Below are 26,273 nucleotides of genomic sequence, written 5' to 3' on the forward strand. Positions count from 1 at the left end.
ATCATGTAGTGCGTCATTTGGACACTTTGTGGGCTTGAAATACAAAGAAAATCATGTTCTATGGTACAAGATAAATACAAAACTTAATCATTTATTTTAATTAGATTTGTTTATAAAGCATAAGCAATCATTTATTACATTAATATATGTGAAAATGACATTTTAGCACCATAATATTACATACAGGTCTCTAGCTTCAACACAGTGATATATATATATATGCTCAGTGATTTATTGGTACATGCCCAGGGCAATAATCAGAATTAGTATTTATTTCCATACGGGCTACAGGTAATGTTGTGAAATACTTCAACACACTGGATCGCAGATTTAGACCCCCTGCACTCTTACTCCTTAAAAACCAAAGAAATGAAGATATGTAGCAATCACATTGTAACAGGGGTGACAGTGACTTAATGCTTATACTACTGGACTTCTGGTACCTTTAGGGTACGGTGTTCCCTGAAGGGCTCTCAAACCCCGCATTTCAGATGCCTAGCTGTATTGCTGATGTGTTGCACCTCAGAATCACTTTTAAACCTTACCTCTGGTATCTTTAATCCCTGTTGCTCAACGCATGGTGAAAGTATTGCATAAATGTGTCTGAAAATGAGCAATGGGCACCTGAGAGACTCATTTGCCTGTTTCACAAATGATCATATTTGACTAGAGATTCTGTTTGGGATTCAGTTGTGCATTCTGACAGCAATCTCTTTCAAAAAATGATTTTACCTTATCGCGGCTTTGCCCTTCTTGCCTTTTTGGACAATATCTCCATCTTGTGGTCGTTGTTGGTAATGTCTAGACAATATCTCCATCTTGTGGTCGTTGTTGGTAATGTTTTCTTATGCCCTTTTTTTATTTCAATTCTCTATTAGATGATTCTAGAATCTCTACAATAGAGTTGAAAACATCAGTTTTATAGCAGACAATATGACATTATTTATAGTCCAATTAGAAATTTATTACCCTGTTTTTAACATAATAACAAATTAAAACTAAGTTTGGAACACCAGGGAACATAAAAAATGATTTTTAGGAAAACCATGAGGTTCTCTGTGTCCGATGCCTGCAAGGGGAGAAAGCTAGAATCCTTTGATTTTTCCAAATTTGAAAATAAACATCATATAACAACAGCTTTCATTCCTAGGAGTGAAAAACAACCATTTTTGAAGACATATTAGTTTCTAAAACACTACAATAAAGTTAAAAACATCCATTTTATATTACATTATTTTTTGTGAAATAATTAAATTGGCTTATTTCTCTCGCATTAAATTGGCTACAAATGCAAGAATTCAACCAGATATTCTTGTAAAATGTATAATGTTGCATTGCAGTTAGTTAATGTAGTTAGTCCATAGTCAGCAATCTAAACTTTATTGTTAAGCTTTAATGATTGATGTTGTACCAGTAACCTTTAGAAATACTATAGTACTTCACAAATGCTTTGTGTGTTTGGAAACCTTTTGAGTAAAAGCCTTATAAAAATAGGTTTCGTTTTTACAGGACATCACAAAGAAATAGGATGGTATAATTCTTATAATTGCTTAGTGATTGTATTTGGAAGATTATGCACTAAACAGACTTCAGGAATGCCAGTGGATCATTGTGCTATTTGGAATTATTCCAAAAATCAAGTGACCTCTTTGCTGTAGTATTTTTAGTATTATTTATTTAGTATTAATAAAGAATAGATTTATTAAAGTCGTGCGATGTGCAAGCGGGATATGTAAAATAATTTAAAATAAAGTTTTTTATTATTGTTATAGAGAAACATGATCAGATTTTCCCTGGTTCAGAAAAAAAACGATTAAAATCTGTAATCTTTCCACTTGTATGTCATCAGACATTAACGAGTACAACCCCCCTCTCTGCCGGAGTGCTGGCTGTGACGAATTAAACCAATTTCACAGGTGTTTTCAAAGTAGGAAGTACAGTGTTAACTAGTAGATGGCCTCCTCAATGAAATCGCTTCAACATGCTAATGCGTTGGTGTAACAGTCCGGGCGTGGCAAGCTTCCAATGTCAACTCGACTCGATTGGAAGACAATGAACGTATTTTAGCCCTAAATGAATTAATAGCAAACATGGTTTACATAAAAGACATTTTTCCAAGAAAGTTTATAATAATACAATCTATAGTTGAAATCTGAGCCTAAATATAAAGAAAAAAGCATTTTCAGAGAGCAATCACGCTGTGTTTATGTAGAAAAAGCGATTAGGTTTATGAGCAATCTAATTACCTATTCGCTTAAAACGCTATATAAAATAAAGTTTATTTAAAGATGAATGATAAGTGTCGCAGTTTTAATAATTTTCGTAGTAGGGCTTGGACAGATTCCAAGTGCATTTTTGCAATTTACGTTGCATTGTCCAATGTGATGTTGTAATACAGTTTAGAATACAGTAAGTCTAAACTGTATCAGCTTTATTTATGGGTTGCAATTTAGAAAAAGTCAAAAACCGCACTCAAAATCCAATTTAGAGCTTTCTGGCAAGAGGAGACACCCAAATTATAATGTAACATGCCACTGTTTGTGCATGAACAAAGTTATACTGCAATTTTCCTTAGATACGCGATTAAAAAAAATAATTTTTTTGAATCCCCGGCCAAACACATTCCATAAGAATCAGCGCTTTTATACAGTATATCGCCTTTAAACACGCGTTTACGATTTAAATCAAAACTCGATTCAAATCAATATAAATGTTTATTTTGTAACGCATAGGTGACTATTCATTGTTATTAAAAAGACGTAAATTCGATCATGTTGTGATATTTAGAAATATAAATTTGTTTTGATGCGAGTGAGGTTTTATTTAATCTCTGACCAAGGGAAATGTTTCATTTTTTCAAAGAAATGTTTGTTAAAAATTAAAGTCATAGTTCCATGAGATTCAACCACAGACCATGTGACATAGGAGTCAGGAACCTAACCCACAGCACCACCAGCGCAGTCACATGCTGAGGGCTGAAAAAACACTACAGAAACATTATCGACTATAAAATAATGTAATTAGGCACAGAAGAAGTTTACAGCACAGTACAATAATAAATGCTGACCATGACTTTAGAAGCATAAATTACCTTACACTCAATTTAAACACAAGCTGTCTTTAGCCCTCTAAGCTGGTTCATACAGAAATGTAGAGAACCAGGCTCAGAACACACAGCTTCATTAGCGAATACATATGCAGAACAACTAGAGAAGATGTTTTACAGAGGATGGATTTTTAGAAACATCCCATCAGTGACATCACTGAAGTCAACTCCTAGGTAACTGTCGTGTGGATAGTTTCACAAGAATCAGACAAAGGTTTAAGCATCGCTTATTTTAGATAAAACTGCAAAAAAACAACAACAACCCATAATGTACTTCTTTGCGGCTCTGTTTGCCCAAATCATATATTCACAACGTGAAATTAGAAAATAGTATTACGTAACCAAAAACCGCAATATGGAAACAGAACCTGTGTAATTGTTGACAGATGATGTACTCGTAACATTTTTACAAGACGAACTACAACATTTAAAAAATGACTTGTATGTACTTGATATCTCTAATCAATCCACTGCACTGCATTAAAACAAAACAAAAACTAAAACGCCCTGGGCATACCGTTTCGCGCTTCTTATCAGTTGCTCAAAAGCAATTTGACCGTATGAAATGCATAATATAAACCTAGAAACATATACGTGAGGAGTATTTACGTAGTATCGGTGTCAAGACATACCTCTCAAATACTGTAAATCAAGTTAAAAATATCTCAAGACCGATTCTGGTCATAATGAAACCATGTTTCGTGTATGTTTTCTTTAAAGTACCGAGACCAGCCATATACTGTATGTTTATGTTCCAAAATTAATATCGTTTATGGCCTTCACACGCGTTGCATTACGCTCCTATTCTTTTTATGCTCAGGCACTAAGATTTCCCTTCAGTGGTAAAATTCCATATAAATATTCAATACTTAAACGGGCACAGTTAAGACATTAAATATACATATACATATACAAACTGTATACAGTACAGTTTGCATACGGTAATATGTTTATGTTCCTAAATCAATCTCTTTTATGAGCATGTGAAAGGCATGGTGAATCGATTCTCAAAAATTACTGTACTTTGCATGATTGGAAAAAAATGCATGATTGCGAAATGCTGTGGTGTTACTTTTACAAAGAAGGTCAGTGAAAAAAATAATGTGGACCAGGGCAATACTTTGAGTTTACAGCTTGTCCAAGGTCATTTATTATTAATACTATTAGTAATATCTTCATTAAAGACTTTGATGGCTACAGCTCAAACATGAGAAGTTGAGCTTTATTAGCTCCACCTTGCGGAAATTCCGGATACTATTATTTTGCTAGCGGTATTTACCGGTAACTCGCGGTATTTACCGGTAACTCGCGGTAGACTGCGTACAGCGTACCGGAAAATAATGCAGTATCGCCCGCACATTTTGAATGGCTGCATCTGTAGCAATCATATTGTAGCAGACACTCATTTGCCTGTTTCACAAATGATCATATTTTACTAGAGATTCTGTTTGGGATACGGATGTGCATTCTGACACCAATCTCTTACAAAAAATGATTTTACCTTATCGCGGCTTTGCCCTTCTTGCCTCTTTGGACAATATCTCCATCTTGTGGTCGTTGTTGGTAATGTCTAGACAATATCTCCATCTTGTGGTCGTTGTTGGTAATGTCTTCTTATAGATAGATACTTTATTGATCCCGTGAGGGAAATTGCAGTGCAACAGCAGCTTAACACACACAACACAGCCACAGTGTAACGAATTATATAATAATAGTACAATACTGTATATATACTGTATATATATATATGAAACAGAAATAGAAACAGAAACAGGAATCGCTTACTCACCTGGAGAATCTCTGTAGGAATATATAGCATTTATCAATGGAAATAAAAGCTGCTTTAATACAGTGCATGTTCAAACTCAAACCCTCAGCTGCTGTTCTTGTTTGTTTTGGGACAAATTGCAACTGAGCATCGCATGAGCCGTTACGTACCCTTATCTGTTAGGGAATTTCAAGGGAGGAGTTAGGTCAGAATGGGTAGGCTGCAAAACAACAAGTAAAGATTTATTCCAAGATGAAACGTTGTGGCGGTTTTCTTATCTTTTCAGCATGGACTAAACTTTTACGTGTTCCTTATATGCTATATATGTATATATTAGCACCAATGTCGTTCTTAAAAACTAACATGAAATTGTCAGGGACATTCAGCTATATACAAAGACGAGACAGACAAAGTAATAATTCTGTATTAACGTGGCCTACATATTGACGCAATGATCGAACTAACTGACATGTTCTGATTCACATCCCCTGCAGTTCATGCCAATTAGAACAATAGCAATGCTGAGTCCTCCCCACCCTACTGAGCACAAATTCAGCTGCTCTCCAGTTCTGTTCTGCATGTTTTTTCATTGCAATTGAGCTCGGAGCCGGAGATGATCTTCATACAGTTCTGTGTTAACTAGCCCGCACTTGCGTGCTAATTTACGGGTTGTGGCAGATGCTTTTCTATAGTTCATATACATGACGGCAACCTGTTACCGAGGAACCTGAGAGGTTTAAAAGCCTCACGAGCCAGGCAGGACTCGAACCTACAATCTTCTGATCCGAAGTCAGACGCGTTATCCATTACGCCACTGGCCCATAGAACATGCGCTTGCACTCCACCACAGAGAGCTCTACACTGCTACTAGTAGTACACCTCCCCATCTAAATTTTCACAGCAAGAAACTTGTGTTTCCTACTATTTTTATCAGGTTTAAAATATCATCTCCTTAAAACAGAAAAAGTGTTGATGTGTCGTGCTGAAATTCCGATTGATTTTGAATTCAAAGAAAAAACGTTTTCTTCCAAAACACCGTGAAATTGTCACATCTTGCAGACAATAGGTGTATTCCATGTTGAAAAGAGAAAAAAGAAAACAATGGAGCCTTTTACAGGTGTGAGGCTTCTTCAGGTGTGAGAAGACCTCACGGCCGAAACGTTGTGTTTCCTTTCTTCTCTTTTCAGCATGCAATAAACCTATTACTTGTTCCTTTGCAGCCGAGGCATGCTGACATAGCTACCCAGCTGAACATCTTGCAGACTCTACAGTACTTCTCTCCTGTAGAAGTAAAGCAGGGCTTGCTGGGTGAGCTTTTGCTCCGGTAAATTAGGTCACGTGTCATGTTAAATCACTTCTTCTAAACACAACATTTGCTGGTGCTAGCTTTCCCCATGAAAAGAGACATTTCCCTTACAGTACATGACATATCGTTTTTATTCTATCAATAAGTATAGAAATTAAACAAAAGAAAAAATGGTGTCGCCAAAGAATGCACAGCTCTGTCGCCTTGGGGAGGTGTCAAGGGCATTGAGCTCCTTGGACATGAAAAGTGCCCGATAAATGCCATTTCTCATCATTTCTCTTGGCGTCAGTTCTGCTATTAAATGGGACGGAGGCAACGGGCTCAGAGAGCAGGTTAAGTGCACACCGAACGCAGATGTGTCCAAGTGTCTGTAAAAGCGCGGTGCTCCGCTGGCGCTGTTCCCTAGTGGCTTAAAGTGCCCGCCTAGTAAGCAGGCGATCCTGGGTCTGAATACCAGCGGTGCCTCTCTCCGTGTCTTGTTGTGCCGAATGTATCATTTCAGACAAACATGTACAGCTTGGTTCAGTTTAATGCAAGAATTCATTTCCTTTCTGGAATAACTTGTTTTTGAAGAAATCCATACAGCTTGTGAAAGATGAAATCCATTTCTTGGTTGTCAGTGGAAAAAGATTGCCGGCTGCAAGAAGCGCAAGTGATTGTTTTCTTTGACCATAAACCTGCAAATGTAGGGAGCACAAGCGGCCGTCAGTCTCTGTGGCGCAATCGGTTAGCGCGTTCGGCTGTTAACCGAAAGGTTGGTGGTTCAAGCCCACCCAGGGACGCATGTCTCCGTTTTTCCAATGTAAACATCATCACCGCTAAAGAAGATGGCGCAGAAGGCTCCACAGTCGAAACGTTGTGCTTCTTTTCTTCTCTTTTCAGCATGGAGTAAACCTTTGCTTGATCGTTTGCAGCCTACGCATGCTGACACAGCTACCTTTCTCTTAACGCGCCTCAATCATTATTCACCAAAACCATCAGCAGAATGTGTCGCCTTTGTGGTGATGTCACTCCTCTGCTTCACAAATGTCCTTAGTGACGGACCATTTCTTTCTGCCATTTTTCCGGAGCGGTTATTGATTGCTCCATCATTTCCCTCATACTTTCCATCCCTAGATTGAAAAAAAAAAACAGAAACAGGCTGACAGGACGACAATCAAATTGCAAAAACTCATCAAAGCACTCGATAGAGTATTTGAATCCACAAGTAGCTACGAGCAACTTTGTCCTGGCTTGCATGAAAGTCGGAAAATGTCAAAAAGAAAAAGATGGTGGCTTTTTCATATCTGTTCTTTTATTTTTAGTTCGTTGGCTCTTCTGTCCATTGTCCTCCTGCCTGGCTCTTGACCTGTGACTGTCTGAACGCACACATTAGACTTTCAGGCGGGGGATTTGTCCTGAGCCTCTGTGGAAGACCCACCCACCCCCATAAATAACTGCTCTAGAAACACATGAATGCAAAACTAAACCACAGCTTAAAGATGAGCTCCAACTCAGTGCCATACTAATGTAAACGAAGTAATACTAAGACATGTTCTTATGGATTTGTCTTACCTTGAGATATGTAATTGGATTTCAGGATTAACTTCCTCATTCAATGTACTGGTGATTCTTTGCCTGGTCAGTACCTGGGTGGGAGACCTCCAGCGAACAATTAAGCTTACTGCTGGAAGTGGTGTTAAGAGACTCTTAGGATCTTCCAGAGGTGTCTGTCCAATAGCACTAGTTGCCTTAGAGCTGGCTCAAACATTGCTCAAGAGTCTACCTTTCACAGATGCGCAAAGATGAATGATGGGGGTGCACGCTTCAAGGAGCCTTCCAACTGTAGGGACCGATTAGAGACGATCCGTAGCATGTGTCCGTTTCCATATACGCCCCGTGTCTCAACGGTAGGACAGAGAAAAATACTGCCTCGACACGTAACAGCGTTATATTAAACCGCAGGACTTGAGGGCTGTTTTGTTTGAATGTTCAAGGCATTGGTAAGAGCGTAGGTCAAGGGCCATTGGTGCATCTCCTGTAACTGGAGTAAAAATGCTATTCAAACTGCAGTGACTAAAATCGTCGTCCACATGTCTCCGTTGTTGATTGCTTTCAGTCTAAGAACGTTCTGTTTTCATGTCCGAACGGGGAGACTTTATCATTCCAACTTGAAGCCACCCTTAAGTCCTCTGAGGTGTGTGTGTGTGTGTCTGCTTGCACGTATGGCGTAAAAGGTTTCTTAAACGGAGAGCGAACTTGAAAAAAGTTGCCTCCGCTGCCGCCGCCGCCTCGCACTCCCTGTTCGATTGTAGCAAGAAGGCAGCGGCCGCGGCGCTCGCTGTAGTCGTGGCCGAGTGGGGTTAAGGTGACGGACTTGAAATCCGTTGGGGTCTCCCCGCGCAGGTTCAAATCCTGCCGACTACGGCGTCCTTTGCATTTGGTTGCGTGCGTGCGTGTAAAAGGACCAGCGCCGTTTCGTTTTCGCTGGGACCTTTAACACTCTAAATCGCCTGGACCCGCAGCCTGTGAAATCGATTCTTCAGCACCCACGATGGACGCTTTGCCGCTGGACACAGATAACGATGCTTTTCTGCAACGAGCTTTCCAGCTGAATTTTCTCGGCAGCTCCGTACTGAACCTGTTCTCCATTGCAACATAGCGGAGGCTCGTCACGTCTATAGCAAGGCTGTGTAGGACCGCATACGCCACAGTGACTTGTACACAGACCACATGAAAGGCAAGCAAAATACACTTTTAAAATTCCAAAGACTCACAAGGTCAGAGAAACAGCGATGACCTGAACAGATCTGTTACAGAAGTCTAGGTTGACCTTTTTAGAGCTGTAATTGCATTTTTGTTTAATAGAAGATCAAATCTACTCGCATGTACCAGCACCTTACAGTTTATTGATGTTAATTCTGTTTAAGTAATAAGATTGCTAACGATGTTGGACTTTAGCCGGTGTTTTTTAGAACAAATTGCTTACACTTCTGTAAGGAATACGCAGTACGTGCCTTTGTCAGTCATTGCTCACCATACCTGTAACTTTCTTATCTAACTCACTTCCTCAAATGGTGAAGGTCCACAAACATAAATGAAAAAAAAACCCTTGTTGTAGATGAGGTGCACAAAAAAGCAGCCCCTGATAGTGTATAACACATTTATACTATTGCAGAGACACATGTAACATATATATACTGTATATATGAAACAGAAATAGAAACAGAAACAGGAATCGCTTACTCACCTGGAGAATCTCTGTAGGAATATCTAGCATTTATCAATGGAAATAAAAGCTGCTTTAATACAGTGCATGTTCAAACTCAAACCCTCAGCTGCTGTTCTTGTTTGTTTTGGGACAAATTGCAACTGAGCATCGCATGAGCCGTTACGTACCCTTATCTGTTAGGGAATTTCAAGGGAGGAGTTAGGTCAGAATGGGTAGGCTGCAAAACAACAAGTAAAGATTTATTCCAAGATGAAACGTTGTGGCGGTTTTCTTATCTTTTCAGCATGGACTAAACTTTTACGTGTTCCTTATATGCTATATATGTATATATTAGCACCAATGTCGTTCTTAAAAACTAACATGAAATTGTCAGGGACATTCAGCTATATACAAAGACGAGACAGACAAAGTAATAATTCTGTATTAACGTGGCCTACATATTGACGCAATGATCAAACTGACTGACATGTTCTGATTCAGATCCCCTGCAGTTCATGCCAATTAGAACAATAGCAATGCTGAGTCCTCCCCACCCTACTGAGCACAAATTCAGCTGCTCTCCAGTTCTGTTCTGCATGTTTTTTCATTGCAATTGAGCTCGGAGCTGGAGATGATCTCCATACAGTTCTGTGTTCACCAGCCCGCACTTGCGTGCTAATTTACGGGTTGTGGCAAATGCTTTTCTATAGTTCATATACATGACGGCAACCTGTTACCTAGGAACCTGAGAGGTTTAAAAGCCTCACGAGCCAGGCAGGACTCGAACCTCCAATCTTCTGATCCGAAGTCAGACGCATTATCCATTACGCCACTGGCCCATAGAACATGCGCTTGCACTCCACCACAGAGAGCTCTACACTGCTACTAGTAGTACACTTCCCCATCTAAATTTTCACAGCAAGAAACTTGTGTTTCCTACTATTTTTGTCAGGTTTAAAATATCATCTCCTTAAAACAGAAAAAGTGTTGATGTGTTGTGCTGAAATTCCGATTGATTTTGAATTCAAAGAAAAAAGGTTTTCTTCCAAAACACCATGAAATTGTCACATCTTGCAGACAATAGGTGTATTCCATGTTGAAAAGAGAAGAAAGAAAACCATGGAGCCTTTTACAGGTGTGAGGCTTCTTCAGGTGTGAGAAGACCTCACAGTCGAAACGCTGTGTTTCCGTTCTTCTCTTTTCAGCATGCAATAAACCTAGTACTTGTTCCTTTGCAGCCGAGGCATGCTGACGTAGCTACCCAGCTGAACATCTTGCAGACTCTACAGTACTTCTCTCCTGTAGAAGTAAAGCAGGGCTTGCTGGGTGAGCTTTTGCTCCGGTAAATTAGGTCACGTGTCATGTTAAATCACTTCTTCTAAACACAACATTTGCTGGTGCTAGCTTTCCCCATGAAAAGAGACATTTCCCTTACAGTACATGACATATCGTTTTTATTCTATCAATAAGTATAGAAATTAAACAAAAGAAAAAATGGTGTCGCCAAAGAATGCACAGCTCTGTCGCCTTGGGGAGGTGTCAAGGGCATTGAGCTCCTTGGACATGAAAAGTGCCCGATAAATGCCATTTCTCATCATTTCTCTTGGCGTCAGTTCTGCTATTAAATGGGACGGAGGCAACGGGCTCAGAGAGCAGGTTAAGTGCACACCGAACGCAGATGTGTCCAAGTGTCTGTAAAAGCGCGGTGCTCCGCTGGCGCTGTTCCCTAGTGGCTTAAAGTGCCCGCCTAGTAAGCAGGCGATCCTGGGTCTGAATACCAGCGGTGCCTCTCTCCGTGTCTTGTTGTGCCGAATGTATCATTTCAGACAAACATGTACAGCTTGGTTCAGTTTAATGCAAGAATTCATTTCCTTTCTGGAATAACTTGTTTTTGAAGAAATCCATACAGCTTGTGAAAGATGAAATCCATTTCTTGGTTGTCAGTGGAAAAAGATTGCCGGCTGCAAGAAGCGCAAGTGATTGTTTTCTTTGACCATAAACCTGCAAATGTAGGGTGCACAAAAGACTGTCAGACTCTGTGGTGCTGAAAAGTTGGTGGTTCAAGCCCCTCCAGTATGCGTGTCTCAGTTTTTCCAATGTAAACATCATCACCATCGCTAAAGAAGATGGCGCAGAAGGCTCCACAGTCGAAACGTTGTGCTTCTTTTCTTCTCTTTTCAGCATGGAGTAAACCTTTGCTTTATCCTTTGCAGCCTAAGCATGCTGACGCAGCTACCTTTCTCTTAACACGCCTCAATCATTATTCACCAAAACGATCAGCAGAATAAGTCGCCTTTGTGGTGATGTCACTCCTCTGCTTCACAAATGTCCTTAGTGACGGACCATTTCTTTCTGCCATTTTTCCGGAGCGGTTATTGATTGCTCCATCATTTCCCTCATACTTTCCATCCCTAGATTGAAAAAAAAAAAACAGAAACAGGCTGACAGGACGACAATCAAATTGCAAAAACTCATCAAAGCACTCGATAGAGTATTTGAATCCACAAGTAGCTACGAGCAACTTTGTCCTGGCTTGCATGAAAGTCGGAAAATGTCAAAAAGAAAAAGATGGTGGCTTTTTCATATCTGTTCTTTTATTTTTAGTTCGTTGGCTCATCTGTCCATTGTCCTCCTGCCTGGCTCTTGACCTGTGACTGTTTGAACGCACACAGTAGACTTTCATGCAGGGGATTTGTCCTGAGCCTCTGTGAAGGACCCACCCACCCCCATAAATAACTGCTCTAGAAACACATGAATGCAAAACTAAACCACAGCTTAAAGAGGAGCTTGTCATGACCGCCAGGCAGTTAAGACCAACTCTTAAGCAATCTAAACAGCACCAGCAGAGGGTGATTATTAACAAACGCCGCCGCACGAGTTAACCCACCTGCACACACTCCACCGTGGGGTACGCAGTGCTATTTTTACCATCTTTACTTGCTTCCCGCTGGTATTGAGTCTACTCCTTGAGAGCTCTACCTGGCGTTTTTTCCATTACCTCGTTTATTCTGGATATTGGACTCCCCTTCTGCCTTTTCGACTTTGGACCTCGCCTCTCACCTCGGACTGTTTGCCACCAGTGTTCTCCCTGGATTACGACTTACCTTACGCCTCTTGACCACGAAACAAAGCAAAGCAGAGCAAAACAAAATGAACAAACGAAAAGCCTCACGTCCCGCACTTGCGTGTAACGCCGTTACGTGCCCAAGCGGTATTGTACTTCATCTTAGCACTGCACCCCGGGGCGTACGGTATATGGGAACGAGCACACGCCACAAATCGTCTCGAATCACTCCCTACAGCTGTAAGGCACCTTGAAGCGTGCACCCCCAACATTTTTCTTTGCGCATCTGTGAAAGGTAAACTCTTGAGCAAACTCTGAACCAGCTCTAAGGAAACTAATCCGATTAGACGTTACTTTGACTCATCCTTTAAGGGAACCTTGTTAATTGGAGAAATCAATGATTTCGAATGAATTCTGTATGCGTTAAAAGACAGCTATACACAGAAAACATGCAGGACACTTCTCATGATGTTTCCCGAGCCGAAACACAGTGCGTTTTTCCAAGCCCTCTGACAAAGCCCGCCCACTGAAAACTGCAGCAGATCGTGTAAAGACGTTCAACTTTGTAACTACTGCACGCACAGGAAGCAGAATAAATTCCTCTTTTCAAACTGTCAAAGGTTTGCTTTGCGAACACTGCAGGACATCGCACAATCTCTTTTGAATGGGGACAAACGATTTCTTATGGGGCACAGTAAGTACAGACGTTTAAAAAGCTCCACTCATGCCGACGATGCAGCATGAAGAAGCGCAACCTAACGTTTGCATTCCTAGCAAATTCCTTTTATTTTTTGATAAATAAAGACAGTCTTGTTTAACAAACAACACACACAACATTTTACATTGTCAATTCAATTCAAATCAATGTATTTCTATATAGCACCTTTCACAACAAGGTTGTCCCAAGGCACTTAACAATGCAAGTTGTTAAGAGCCTTGTGTCTAATATGCCGCCTAGGTAACGTGCTGTCTCTTTGAGGCAGATGTTTAAATCCTCTGAGTTAAGTGCTGAAGTTATAGTAGTCCTATCAGTATTGTTGCCTCCGATCAACAGATCCTCATTTTTCTCAGAGTTGAGTAACAAAAAGTTTTCACACATCCAAGTATTTCCTTCCTTAATGCATTTAACTAAACTGATAATAGAAGAGTTGTCGTTTGGTGTAAACAAAATGTTTATTTGAGTGTCATCAGCATATGAATGAAAGTTCATATTATTTTTTCATATTATCCTACCTAGCAGCAGCATGTAGAGAGAGAGAGCAATATTGGTCCCAGCACTGATCTTCTGGTACCCCAAATTGAACTGGTGACATTGATGAAGCAGTACAATTATTAGATATTTGAACATAATGAAAACGATGAGTAAAATGTGAAGTAAACCACTGAAGGACGGTTCCAGATAAGCCAACCTCAAACTCAAGCCTGTGTAACAAAACAGAGAGGTCAACCGTGTCAAAGGCAGCTCTAAGATCTAGAAGCAAAGCACAAGCACTGTTGCATTCCCTGCATCAGTAGCTAAGAGAATATCATTTACGACTCTTGTTAATGCAGTTTCAGAAACCAGACTAAAATTTCTCAAGTATATTATTTGAATCCAGATATGATTGACGTTGGGCAACAACTATTCTCCCAAGACTTTTAGATTGAAATGGGACCTTTGAGACAGGCCTGTAGTTGTTAAGAACTTGTTGATCCAAATTTGACTTCTTAAGAGCGGTCTAACAACCGCTACCTTAAATTGATCAGGTACAACGCCTGACGCAAGCGATGCATTCATCATACTAATTATAGGTCCTGCCAGTCCTTCGAGGGAATCTTTGACTAGCTGAGTGGGGATGGGATCTAGCGAACAGGTGGTTGACTTTGTCTTACGTCTGTGTTTATGAGTCCACCATAAGAAGAAATCTGAACAGGAGTGGTGATCATGCGAGGTCACCATGGAGGAAACCACTGCTCTCCCCCCCAAAAAAACCACCACTGCCCCTCTCAAGTTTGCTAAAGACCACATGGATGTTCCACAGCAACTCCTGGAACAATGTTCTGTGGACAGTGACAAAAGTTGAACATGTTGGTAAATGTGCACAACGTTATGTTTGGAGATAACAAAACACTGCATACCAACTCCAAAACCTCATCCCACCTGGGAAGCATAGCGGAGGCTGTACGGCTTGCAATCATCGAGGGACCGATGAATTCCAAGATGTATCAGGAAATTCTACAGCAGAATGTCAGGGTGTCTGCCTGTGATCTAAAACTCGAAAGACGCTGGGTCATGCAGCATGACAAAAACAAAGGAGTACATCAACAACAGAGTGGCTGAAACAATAGAAATTCCGTATTTTGGGATGGCCGAGTAAGAGTCCTGACCCCAATCCCATTGAAGTGCTGTGGCGTGATCTGAAGCAGGCCGTTCAGTGCAAGACATCTCCCAACTGTATGTGAGAGAAAAGCAGAGACGCTCACTGAGTAAGGTGGGGTTGCAGCTTTGCAAATCAAAAGGACATTTGTACGCTCAAAAAGGGACAGTAGCACCCCAGATGGGACTCGAACCCACAATCCCTGGCTTAGGAGGCCAGTGCCTTATCCATTAGGCCACTGGGGCACACTGGGTTGGGTCGATCACGCTGATGAAGAGCCAGTTTTTTTTTTCCTTTGCTTTTTCAAAGGGATCCCCAAAATTAGGAAAGTTAGGCAGCAGAAGGTTTACTGTGACCTGAGAAGGACCGGCATCCAATCACGGTGGTACACACACACACGCTCTCACTCATCTGAGCTACACGGCTACCAAGATGATCTCAGGTGCGCCGAGCTGGTACGGAACATATTGAACTGATCGACGGCGAATTGTCTCTCAGACAGGCTTTTCACCTCTGAGCTCCCTGACTGACAGTAATCAGCTAGGTAGTGAAACAGTCAGCTGCTTCTAAGCCTTAAACAGCTGCATCTCGGCGCTTCCACAGAGAGATGATTTGAAAGCCAAACATCGCCCATTGGGAACACCTTACTATCACTAGTTTAAGAGACTTTTAAGGTCTTGCAGAGGTGCCTGTCTAATAGCATGCGCTTTGCAAGCTATAGGTGTTTAGGCTGAGGCAGAATGCCTGTTAACAAAATGTTTTTCTAAAGGGGCCTCGCACTCTTTTCCAAGCAATGGTCACCATCCCCACCGAGTGTCACAATGTAGTCATGTCCTAGGACATCACCTGTTAGTCTCCATTTGTCTGCCACCAACACTTTAGGTTAAGGGGTCACAACCGCACCCCAAAGACCAGAGGAGCCGTTGGCGTTCTGGCGGCACAGATTGGGCTGAAGGTGGGGCGCTTGAATCTCGCTGTTGGAGGCCGTCTGAAACTGACCCAAGCCTTTCCCTTGAATTAAATGTAAATAAATAAATGAACCCCAGATGCACATGGAATCAATCACGTGTTTCCTTTGAGCCGTTTCAAAGACTGCTCCAGAGTTTACCTTGCACAGATGCGCAAAGATTAATGATGGGGGTGCACGCTTCCAGGCGCCTTACAACTGTAGGGACTGATTAGAGACAATTCGTAGCGTGTGTTCGTTTCCATATACGCCCCGTGTTGCAATGGTAGGATGAAGTCAAATACGGCTTGGACGCGTAACGGCATTCTATCCAACTGCAGGACTTGAGGGTTTTTTGTGCTTTGTTCTGTTTTCGTTGACATCGCATTCGTAAGAGCGTCAAAAAAAGGCAATTCCAGCATCTAACACGAATAAAAGGGCTATTGAAACTGCAGGGCTGCGCAGCTTCTAAAATCCTTGCACACAATTCTACGTTATTGTTACTTCCTTCTTTCTGTCTAACAAAGTTCCCTTTTCCTGACCGGACGGGGAGACTTTATCATTCCAACTTGAAGCCAGCCTTAAGTCCTCTGAGGCGCATTTGTCTGCTAGCATGCATTTTGTGAAAGTTTTTTTTGTTGTTGTTAAACGGAAAGCGACTTTGAAAAAGGTTTCCGCCGCTGCCCGGCACTCTATGTTAGACTGCATCAAAAAGGCAGTGGCGGCGGCGGCGGCCGAGTGGTTAGGGCGATGGACTAGAAAGCCATCGGGGTCTCCCTGCGAAGCTTCGAGTCCTGCCGCCTACGGTGTCGTCGTGTGTCTGCGCAACAAAGGAAAAGCACCTGTTTTGCTTTTCCCGCAACTTTTAAAACGCGAATGATCTGGATTTCTACATGATTGGCTCTTAAAATGTGATCTGATCTTCATCTGACACATAATAATAAATAAAGACAGTCTTGTTTAACAAACAACACACACAACATTTTACATTGTCAATTCAGTTCAAATCAATGTATTTCTATATAGCACCTTTCACAACAAGGTTGTCTCAAGGCACTTAACAATGCAAGTTGTTAAGAGCCTTGTGTCTAATATGCCACTTAGGTTACGTGCTGTCTCTTTGAGGCAAATGTTTAAATCCTCTGAGTTAAGTGCTGAAGTTATAGTAGTCCTATCAGTATTGTTGCCTCCGATCAACAGATCCTCAGTTTTCTCAGAGTTGAGTAACAAAAAGTTTTCACACATCCAAGTCTTTCCTTCATTAATGCATTTAACTAAAGTGATAATAGAAAAGTTGTCGTTTGGTGTGAACAAAATGTTTATTTGAGTGTCATCAGCATATGAATGAAAGTTCATATTATTTTTTCGTATTATCCTACCTAGCAGCAGCATGTAGAGAGAGAGAGCAATATTGGCCCCGGCACTGATCCGTCTGGTACCCCAAATTGAACTGGTGACGTTGATGAAGCAGTACAATTATTAGATATTTGAACATAATGAAAACGATGAGTAAAATGTGAAGTAAACCACTGAAGGACGGTTCCAGATAAGCCAACCTCAAACTCAAGCCTGTGTAACAAAACAGAGAGGTCAACCGTGTCAAAGGCAGCTCTAAGATCTAGAAGCACAAGCACTGTTGCATTCCCCACATCAGTAGCTAAGAGAATATCATTTACGACTCTCGTTAATGCAGTTTCAGAAAGCAGACTGAAATTTCTCAAGTATATTATTTGAATCCAGATACGATTGACATTGGGCAACAACTATTCTCTCAAAACTTTTAGATTGAAATGGGACCTTTGAGACAGGCCTGTAGTTGTTAAGAACTTGTGGATCCAAATTTGACTTCTTAAGGAGCGGTCTAACAACCGCTACCTTAAATTGATCAGGTACAACGCCTGACGCAAGCGATGCATTCATCATACTAATTATAGGTCCTGCCAGTCCTTCGAGGGAATCTTTGACTAGCTGAGTGGGGATGGGATCTAGCGAACAGGTGGTTGACTTTGTCTTACGTCTGTGTCCATGAGTCCACCATAAGAAGAAATCTGAACAGGAGCGGTGATCATGCGAGGTCACCACGGAGGAAACCACTGCTCTCCCCCCAAAAAAAACCACCACTGCCCCTCTCAAGTTTGCTAAAGACCACATGGATGTTCCACAGCAACTCCTGGAACAATGTTCTGTGGACAGACATGACAAAAGTTGAACTTGTTGGTAAATGTGCACAGCGTTATGTTTGGAGATAACAAAACACCGCATACCAACTCCAAAACCTCATCCCACCTGGGAAACATGGCGGAGGCTGTACGGCTTGCAATCATCGAGGGACCGATGAATTCCAAGATGTATCAGGAAATTCTACAGCAGAATGTCAGGGTGTCTGCCTGTGATCTAAAACTCGAAAGAGGCTGGGTCATGCAGCATGACAAAAACAAAGGAGTACATCAACAACAGAGTGGCTGAAACAGAAGAAATTCCGTATTTTGGGATGGCCAAGTAAGAGTCCTGACCCCAATCCCATTGAAGTGCTGTGGCGTGATCTGAAGCAGGCCGTTCAGCGCAAGACATCCCAAAAATATACATGAACTGAAACAGTTTTGCATAGAGGAATAGGCCAAAATACCTCCTAACCGCTGCTCAGGTCTGACCAGCCGCTACAGAAAGTGGGGATTGAGGTTTTTGTCATAAAGGAGGTTCCACTAGCTCCTTAATATAAGGGTTCACGTACTTTTTCCATCAATGACCTTGATTGTTTAAACCATTTGGTCAATAAAGAAACAGCAATGTCAAATGTTGGGCGTGTGTTGTTTGTTAAATCAGACTCTCTTTATTAATTATTATGACTTAGATAAAGATAAGATCACATGTTAGGAGCCATTCATGCAGAAATCCACATCATTCCGAAGGGCTGTTTACAAAAGTTTTTCTCCCAACTGTATGTGAGAGAAAAGAAGAGACGCTCACTGAGTAAGGTGGGGTTGTAGCTTTGCAAATCAAAAGGACATTTGTACGCTCAAAATGGGACAGGAGCACCCCAGATGGTACTCAAACCCACAATCCCTGGCTTAGAAGGCCAGTGTCTTAGCCATTAGGCCACTGCGCCACACTGGGTGAGGTCGATCATGCTGATGAAGAGCCAGTTTTTTTTCCTTTGCTTTTTCAAAGGGATCCCCAAAATTAGGGAAGTTAGGCAGCAGAAGGTTTACTGTGACCTGAGAAGGACCGGCATCCAATCACGGTGGTACACACACACACGCTCTCACTCATCTGAGCTACACGGCTACCAAGATGATCTCAGTTGCGCCGAGCTGGTACGGAACATATTGAACTCATCGACGGCGAATTGTCTCTCAGACAGGCTTTTCACCTCTGAGCTCCCTGACTGACAGTAATCAGCTAGGTAGTGAAACAGTCAGCTGCTTCTAAGCCTTAAACAGCTGCATCTCGGCGCTTCCACAGAGAGATGATTTGAAAGCCAAACATCGCCCATTGGGAACACCTTACTATCACTAGTTTAAGAGACTCTTAAGGTCTTGCAGAGGTGCCTGTCTAATAGCATGCGCTTTGCAAGCTATAGGTGTTTAGGCTGAGGCAGAATGCCTGTTAACAAAATGTTTTTCTAAAGGGGCCTCGCACTCTTTTCCAAGCAATGGTCACCATCCCCACCGAGTGTCACAATGTAGTCATGTCCTAGGACATCACCTGTTAGTCTCCATTTGTCTGCCACCAACACTTTAGGTTACGGGGTCACAACCGCACCCCAAAGACCAGAGGAGCCGTTGTCGTTCTGGCGGCGCAGATTGGGCTGAAGGTCTGAAACTGACCCAAGCCTTTCCCTTGAATTAAATGTAAATAAGAAATGAACCCCAGATGCATATGGAATCAATCACGTGTTTCCTTTGAGCCGTTTCAGAGACTGCTCCAGAGTTTACCTTGCACAGATGCGCAAAGATTAATGATGGGGGTGCACGCTTCCAGGCGTCTTACAACTGTAGGGACTGATTAGAGACAATTCGTAGCTTGTGCTCATTTCCCTCTATTCCCCGTGTTGCAGTGGTAGGATGACGTAAATTCCTGCTTCGACACGTAACGGCATTATAATCAAGTGCAGGAGCTGAGGGCTTTAGTTTTGTTTCGTTTTCCATGGCGTTCGTAAGCGCGCAAATCAAAGGCAATTCCTGCGTCTAACACGAATGTAAATGCTTTTGAAAGTGCAGTGTGGTGCAGCTTGTAAAATCCTTGTCCACATTTTTGGTTTGTTGATGTTTTTTCTGTCTGCCAAAGTTGCATTTTGACATCCGGACTGGGGGACTTTATCATTTGAACGTGAAGCCAGCCTTAAACCCTCTGAGGCGTGTCTGTCTGCCGGCACGAATCTTGTGAAAGGTATTTTTTTTAACGGAGAGCAACTTTAAAAAGGTTTCCGCAGCCAAATCGCAGTCCGTGTTTGATTATAGGAGGAATGCGGCGGCGGCGAGCTCGCATTTGTCGTGCTCGAGTGGTTAAGGCGATGGGCTCGAAATGCGTTGGGGCTTCCCCGCGCAGGTGCGAAACCTGCCGACTCCGGCGTCTGCCGCACGTCGCCTTGTGCCTGCGCGGCAGAGGCGAAGTGCCGCTTTTCCTTTCCTGGTACTATAACAACGCGAAATCGCTTGGACCCGCTGCCATGGAAATCAATTCTTCAGATAACTACACATTTTGCGTTCGCACCTCTGGTGCTCTACTTATGCCTTTGAAAACCTAATGAATAAAGCTGAAAGAACCGACACGATATGTAGGTGCTGGTAAAGCACGCAGTAAAGAACTGTTAACAGCAAGGGTTTCAGTGGGTTAACTGAGGAGAAGGCGTGATCGCTAATTGTTGACTTTTTATTTGGTGTTAGAAACACTCTTACTGTGCATGATGTGCAACAAATGTAGCCACAGAAATTGCATCACGCTTTCATGTATGCTATTGCAGACACCAACGTTGCCTAGATAGAAAACCGAAATAGCCGTGGGTTTGCTTGCTGGTCTGAAGGATCTCTCTTCGAATCTCTATCATTTGTCAATGGAAGTAAAAGGCGCTGCAATCTCATACGTTCAGAATCAAACCCGCAGCTATTGTTCGACTTTATTTCTTGACTAATTACAACTGAGTGTCGCATGAGCAGTTACATAAACTTGTCCGGTATATTTGAACACAAATGCCGTTCTTCAATTAAAACTAACAGTACATTGTCAGGGACATTCAGTTCTATACAAACAAGAGACAGACAAGAGAATATTTCTACCGTTCATGTGGACTACGTGTTGACTTACTGATCGGAATAATTGAAAGGTTCGGGCTCATAGCCGATGCAGTGCGTGCTAATTAGAACAGCAACGCTGAGCTCTCAGCACCGTACTGAGCCCAGGTGTTTTTCTAAAGCTGTCAGGTGCAGTTCATTTACATGAAGGAAATCTCTTACTGGGTACGATTACAATGCAGTAAGTAGCACAGACTACTTAGGGAGTAGCCCCATGCGTTTAAAAACGACCCGAGCCAGGCAGGAGTCGAACCTGCAATCTCCTGATCCGTAGTCAGACGCGTTATCCATTGCGCCACTGGCCCTGGTGTGACACTGCAGGACTGTAACCCAGTGAGATGAGCACTGCACCTAGTAAAATATTACCCCCGGTCCATTCTTTTCCAAAAGTGAGAAACACCTGTTTTCTACATTTTGTCTGTTTTAAAACCATATCTCTTTAAACCAAACCAAGAGTTTGTCTTTTGCACTGATATTCTGATTCATTTCGATTTCAAAGAAAAAAAAAACATTATCTTCCAAAGCATCATAAAATTGTCCATTCTTCCAGACTCTACTTCTCTCTTGTAGTAGTACAGCAGACCTTTCCAGGTGAGCAGATCACAGAGTCCGAAATATGCTTCCTCCACCAAGCAAAGTACCTGAACATGACTCTGTCTTCATAAAAGCGCCCCTGTAATAAAGAAATTAAATCCGAAATCAAGAGGGCAGTTGCCTACTGAAGTTCAAGAAGTCATCAATTTTAACCCAGCAACACATTAAAGGCTGCATCTATACAAGTACGATTCTAGAAATGCTCACCAGATTACGTTTTAAGAAGGAACTGTGCCTCAGGTTCCGCCGAGATCTTAACTCGGATGGCAGGATTCAGAGTCCGGAGTGTGGACTGATGGCGCACGGAGGGTCCATATACTGTGGATCCCTCAGTGATCTTCCGCGTGTTCAAACCGCCAGCGTGTGACTCCCCTGTCCCTGTGACCTCATTGCTCTGCTCTCGCCTCTGTGCAGCTGAGCCCGACTCATGGTAAAGTGGAAAAAAATATGCCCTCATCGTGGGATTTACTCTGGATCGAGGATAGATGTCACTTTTTTATCGTTGAACAGGATGTATGTGATGTGGCGACTAGGTTCAATATTGTATCCTTTTAAAAGATTAAGGACTGGGGTGAGCGTGATTTACCACCCTTTCAGCTAAGAACCCGACATGAGCACCGTTTAAGCTGCATAGACTCAGTCGTTTAACTCTTCTCCATTAGCAGGGTTAAGGTTAAAGAAAAAAAACATTGCTGACTTCTTTTTTTTTGCCAGCCGCTAGCGCTGATTAGCAATGTTTGTATTTCATGTTTTGCAAGTTCCATCCATTTTAAGAAAAACAAGTCGCGTTAAAGACAGGAAATGAATACTTGCATTTAATTAAGTCTAGCCGTAGGCGGTTGTCTGTAAGGACCAGTTCTGTTCGAGAAGACAGAACAAAGAAGGCACCACTGGGATTCGGACTCAGGATCTCCTGTTTAAGAGACAAGCGCTTTAACCAACTAAGCAACGGCGCCCCGGTAGTGTTGTCCTTTTGCAGCCACTTGGACACACCACTCAGACACATCTGCATTCGGTGTGTGCTCCGCCTGCTCGCTGAGCAAGTTGCCACCTTTACATACAATAGCAACATCGACACCAAGAGAAAGGATGACAAATGGCTTTTATCTGGAACTTTTCATGTCCAAGGAGCTCAATGTGCTTTCTGTGTACAACAGGGCCACTGAACTCCACAATGGCCACTGAACCACAGCAGTGGCTTGCTGGCTTGACATCTCCCAAGGAAAATGTTGAAATCGCATGTGGAACAGGAAAAGGACCCTTGAGTACGAGGGAAAAAAAAGAAAAAGATCATCTGGAGCGCGCCAACCCATGTCTGGACAGCCCAGTTTCATCGACGAGGTGGCCGAGTGGTTAAGGCGATGGACTGCTAATCCATTGTGCTCTACACGCATGGGTTCGAATCCCATCCTCGTCGCTCTCTACGTTTGATGTTGGCTCTCCTTTTGTTTGCTCCAGTACTAGAGCCTTACATTTTCTAGCGGTGGCTGAACATGGTATAGTAGGCTAACGTTGGTATCGAGCAGTGGTAGTAACAGTATTTACGTGCCGCTGCTGCCAAGTGGCTCTGGGTTGAGACCGCGTTTTCACTTACTTGCAGCACAAACGGAGAAAGCGATTTTTGACAGTCTCTCGAGAGACTGCGCTAGGTGTTTAGGGATAGACTTTGTCAGTTCCCCCTGGGATGATGGCCTCTCAAATAGTTTGTGATTCCTCTAGACGTTTATACAGTAGAAGCCTGCTTCGTGGCTTAAATCCAAGCTAAGGAAACGAGTTAGAGGTCTGATGCAGAACTGCGAATTCAATGAAGGGGAACACTACAGTACATTGCACTGTATGTGTGAGGAAAGCTGCCCCCTACTGTTCCTTGTCGACCGAACAGAGGACTGTAAAGGATACCGCCAAGAAACTTTAGGATGCTGGTTGGAATCCAGCTCCAAAGAAGCCCCTTTGGGTGTTATGTAATCAAAAAGTAAGAACAGAGAATCTCCCTTTGATCAAAAGCGCAACAGAACTGTTTTCCGTGGAGCAGGTTTCAGACCCGTAGACCTGTTTTATTTGTAGGGCAGGGCGCATTCCCAAACGCGAATCTCCTGTTTTAGAAATGCTTTGGGCGGCGTGAAGTGAAAATAAGAAGTGGACTCCAGATGCACATGGAAGCAATCAAGTGTTTCATCCGAGCTGTTTCAAAGACTGCTCAACAGCTTTCCTTTTACAGAGGCCCAACGATTAATGATGGGGGTGCACCCTTCAATGTGCCTTACGACTCTAGGGAGTGATTGAGACGATTCGTAGCGTGTGTTCATTTCCCTCTATTCCCCATGTTGCAGTGGTAAGATGACGTAAATTCCTGCTTCGACACGTAATGGCGTTATAATCAAGTACAGGAGCTGAGGGCTTTTGTTTTGTTTCGTTTTCTATGGCGTTCGTAAGCGCGCAAAACAAAGACAATTCCTGCGTCTAACACGAATGTAAATGCTTTTGAAAGTGCAGTGTGGTGCAGCTTGTAAAATCCTTGTCCACATTTGTGGTTTGTTGATGTTTTTTCTGTCTGCCAAAGTTGCATTTTGACATCCGGACGGGGAGACTTTATCATTTGAACGTGAAGCCAGCCTTAAACCCTCTGAGGCGTGTCTGTCTGCCGGCATGTATCTTGTGAAAGGTTTTTTTTTTAACAGAGAGCGACTTTAAAAAGGTTTCCGCAGCCACCTCGCACTCCGTGTTAGATTATAGGAGGAATGCGGCGGCGGCGAGTTCGCTGTAGTCGTGGCCGAGTAGTTAAGGCGATGGATTTGAAATCCATTGGGGACTCCCCGCTCAGGTTCGAATCCTGCCGACTACGGCGTCTGCCGCACGTCACCTTGTGCCTGTGCGGCAAAGGCGAAGTGCCGCTTCTCCTTTCCTGGTACTATAAAAATGCTACATCGCTTGGTCCTGCTTCCATGGAAAGCAGTTCTTCAGGTAATTCTACTCTCTTACCAAAGCTGTTAGGTTCCTTTCCGTGGTGAGATGGGTTGTCATGCAACGCTGCCACATAGTGCCGACAGACAAGTGTGTTGCGGGAGAAGAGAAAAGTGTTTGAAGATTTAAGAGTGTCTTAGGTGGAGCCAAAATCAAGTGTCACAAATGCAAGTGGGAAGATTTCCAATGTTTAATATGGTCAAAATAAGCGGAAGTTACCAGCTGGTCCGGCACAGTCTGCCATGCTTTTGTCATATACTGTAAAGTGGTGTGGAACTGGGTGTCGAACTGGAGCCTCACCATTTGCATATGTGAGGCTCCAGTTATACATCGAGTGTCACATTAAATGACAAAAATGAAGAGAGTTAAAGCACCTGGAGAGGTTTTCTTACAACTTTTGAGCTGACACAGTTTTGGAAAATGTTTCCTTCACGGTGCACTGAACAACATAGGCAGCCAAGAGTCTCCAAAACAAAACAGAATGGACAGATAGGAGAAAATTCCCACTCGTCCTGAAGTTCCCAAAATCCAGCACTGAGCGTAAACAAAGTGTCTAAGTAGCGTGGGAATGCTAACCCTAACCCTAGCTGGAGTTTGAGCAATCCGGCACTGAGCGTAAGAAGATGAGTCAAAGTAACGTCTAATCGGATTAGTTTCCTTAGAGCTGGTTCAGAGTTTGCTCAAGAGTTTACCTTTCACAGATGCGCAAAGAAGAATGTTGGGGGTGCACGCTTCAAGGCGCCTTACAGCTGTAGGCAGTGATTCGAGACGATTCGTGGCGTGTGCTCGTTCCCATGTACCGTACGACCCGGGGTGCAGTGCTAGGATGACGTACAATACCGCTTGGGCACGTAACGGGGTTATATGCAAGTGCAGGACGTGAGGGTCTTCGTTTGTTCGTTTTGTTTTGCTCTGCTTTGCTTTGTTTTGCTTTCCATTGCGTTGGTAAGAGCGTAAATAAAAAGGCGATTCCTGTGTCTACCACTAATGTAAGAGCTATTTCAAGTGCGACGTGGTGCGGCTTTTCAAATGCTTGTGGGCATTTCTCTGTTGTTGATTCTTTTTTTGTGTGTAACAAAGTGGCATTTTCATGTCCGGACGGGGAGACTTTATCATTCCGACATGAAGCCACCCTTAAGTCCTCTGAGGCGTGTCTGTCTGCAAGGCTTGTATTTTGGAAATGTTTTTTTGAAACGGAGAACGACTTTGAAATAGGCTTCCGCCGGCGCCTCGCGATCCAGGTAAGATTGTAGCAAGAACGCAGCGGCAGTGGGGCTTGCTGTAGTCGTGGCTGAGTGGTTAAGGCAATGGACTAGAAATCCATTGGGGTCTCCCCGCACAGGTTCCAATCCTACCGACTACGTTGTCCGCTTTCAGTCGGTGTGTTTCGGCACAAGCAAAGAAGCGCGCCTCTTTGCTGTTCCTGGTGGTTTTAAAACGCCCAATCGCTTGTACCCGCTGCCTTAGAAATAAGTTCTTCAGCGTCCGCAAATGGCATTTTGCAGCTGGAAGCAGATGTCGACGCGTTTTGCACAGAGCACCAAAAAAGCGTCTTTTTTGAAGGCCCAGGCACTGAGCATTGGTGGTTCAGTGGTAGAATTCTCGCCTGCCACGCGGGAGGCTCGGGTTCGATTCCCGGCCAATGCAGTGGCTTTTGCAGCGAGCGGCTCCATCACTTGCATCCCCTTGC

General features: G+C 42.9%; 8 non-coding genes across 8 annotated transcripts; 5 read left to right on the forward strand and 3 right to left on the reverse strand.

Moving 5' to 3' along the window:
- Window positions 1-5,622: 5,622 nt before the first annotated feature.
- On the reverse strand, window positions 5,623-5,695 carry trnar-ucg (transfer RNA arginine (anticodon UCG)). Its single transcript has one exon. It is a non-coding gene; the product is annotated as a tRNA-Arg (tRNA).
- A 1,193-nt stretch (window positions 5,696-6,888) lies between these two features.
- On the forward strand, window positions 6,889-6,962 carry trnan-guu (transfer RNA asparagine (anticodon GUU)). Its single transcript has one exon. It is a non-coding gene; the product is annotated as a tRNA-Asn (tRNA).
- Window positions 6,963-8,502: 1,540 nt separating this feature from the next.
- Window positions 8,503-8,586, forward strand: trnas-uga (transfer RNA serine (anticodon UGA)). The gene has a single exon. It is a non-coding gene; the product is annotated as a tRNA-Ser (tRNA).
- A 6,377-nt stretch (window positions 8,587-14,963) lies between these two features.
- On the reverse strand, window positions 14,964-15,036 carry trnar-ccu (transfer RNA arginine (anticodon CCU)). The gene has a single exon. It is a non-coding gene; the product is annotated as a tRNA-Arg (tRNA).
- Window positions 15,037-21,260: 6,224 nt separating this feature from the next.
- On the reverse strand, window positions 21,261-21,333 carry trnar-acg (transfer RNA arginine (anticodon ACG)). The gene has a single exon. It is a non-coding gene; the product is annotated as a tRNA-Arg (tRNA).
- Window positions 21,334-22,957: 1,624 nt separating this feature from the next.
- Window positions 22,958-23,039, forward strand: trnas-gcu (transfer RNA serine (anticodon GCU)). Its single transcript has one exon. It is a non-coding gene; the product is annotated as a tRNA-Ser (tRNA).
- Window positions 23,040-24,382: 1,343 nt separating this feature from the next.
- trnas-uga (transfer RNA serine (anticodon UGA)) lies at window positions 24,383-24,464 on the forward strand. The gene has a single exon. It is a non-coding gene; the product is annotated as a tRNA-Ser (tRNA).
- Window positions 24,465-26,159: 1,695 nt separating this feature from the next.
- On the forward strand, window positions 26,160-26,230 carry trnag-gcc (transfer RNA glycine (anticodon GCC)). The gene has a single exon. It is a non-coding gene; the product is annotated as a tRNA-Gly (tRNA).
- The last annotated feature ends 43 nt before the right edge of the window (window positions 26,231-26,273 follow it).

This window comes from Lepisosteus platostomus, unplaced genomic scaffold, assembly GCF_059453375.1.
Source record: "Lepisosteus platostomus isolate fLepPlt1 unplaced genomic scaffold, fLepPlt1.hap1 Scaffold_63_H1, whole genome shotgun sequence".
In the NCBI taxonomy this organism is placed as follows: Eukaryota; Metazoa; Chordata; class Actinopteri; order Semionotiformes; family Lepisosteidae; genus Lepisosteus; species Lepisosteus platostomus.